Genomic DNA, 1,543 nt, shown 5'->3' with positions numbered 1-1,543 from the left:
ATTAGCTGTATCTGACAAGGTTTTTTAGTGTCATATATTTTCATAGTCATTCAATTCAGTATCTTTTCTAATTTCTATTGTGATATTTTTTGACCATTGAGTTATTTAGAAGAACATTGTTTAATTTCTAAGCACATAAGGATTTCCTAGTTGTCTTTTCTTAATGGTTTATAGGTAATTCTACTCTGGTCAGATAATAGACTCTGCATAATTTTAGTCTTTTCAAATTTGTTGATATTTGCTTTAAAGCCTGGAATATGTTTAATTTGGGTGAATGTTCTGTGCTGTGCAACGTCTGCAGTCTTTGTGTGCAGTATTCTTCATTTGTGTGTGTTTGTGTGCATGTACGTGTCTGATCAAGCTTGCTAATCATATTGTTCAAATCTTTTAGACGATCCCTGATTTTTTTCATCTTCTTGCACTTACCGAGAGGTGTGTTAAAACTTCCCACTATGATTGTGAAGTTCTCCCTTTTCCCTTATAGTTCTGTTAATTTTTGCTTCATGTATTTTTGAGGTTAATTTATTTGATAAATATAAATTTAGAATTTTTACATCATCCTGAACAACAAACTTTTTTATTATTATGAAACTTTCACTATTTATTTTTAGTAAACTCCTGGCCTTAAAGTCTAATTTTCTTGGCAATTGTAAACATACACCCCCCTACAGTTAGTGCTTATATACAATATTTCTTCCATTCCTTTATTCTCAAATTATATGAAGCCTTATATTTAAAATGTGTTTCTTGTAAGCAGCATATCACTTTTTTAATCTATTGTAAAATCCTTTCTTTTAATGGTGGTATATAGACTATTTAACATTTAATGTAATGACCTCTTAACTAACATTTAATATAGGTTCCTTCTGACCCATTTTCTGTTTTCCTAATTGTCTCTTCAATTATGTCTAATCTGTAAAATATATATCACTTGAATCCTTAGTTTAAGTTATTGTGTGTTTCAGCATTGAATTTTCATTTGATTCTGTTTTATAGTTTTCTTTGCTAACTTCCTCCGTTTTGTCCTCTAACATCTTTAAAATATATGCAATTAATATGTTCAAGCCCAAGCCTAATAACTCCAATATCTGGATCTTTTGTAGCTCTGTATCTCTTATTGATTGGTTGATTGGATTTGGGGGCATTTAATCTTATCTCTTAGTATGCCACATGATATTTCATACCTGACGCTGAGTATAAAAATTACACAGAAAATTTGAGGCTCTGAATAGTGTTGTTATGCTCCAGAGATGATTTATTTTGTTTCTGGGAGGTAGGTAGGGTGGGGAAAGGCCTCTTCAGTCTAGTTAGAGATTCAGCCAAGGGAAACAGGGTTACTAACTTTGTGAGTGCAGATCTATTGCTAGTTGCCTCTCAACCTGTGATATAGTTCTTCAGGGTCCCAACTGAAAGTCTGGATGTCTTCTGGGCCCCTTTTCTTTGTATAACTTAAATCTAATTTTGTCCCCCAAGACTTATAAGACAGTATGAAGTTTGGTTCAACTACTCGGCCTCTTTTTTTTTTCTTTTTTTTTTTTTTTTT

The sequence above is a fragment of the Propithecus coquereli genome, unplaced genomic scaffold (assembly GCF_000956105.1).
Source record: "Propithecus coquereli isolate 6110/MARCELLA unplaced genomic scaffold, Pcoq_1.0 Scaffold80, whole genome shotgun sequence".
Lineage (NCBI taxonomy): Eukaryota > Metazoa > Chordata > Mammalia > Primates > Indriidae > Propithecus > Propithecus coquereli.
The sequence above is the reverse complement of the archived record's forward strand: the minus strand, read 5'-3'. Positions refer to the sequence as shown.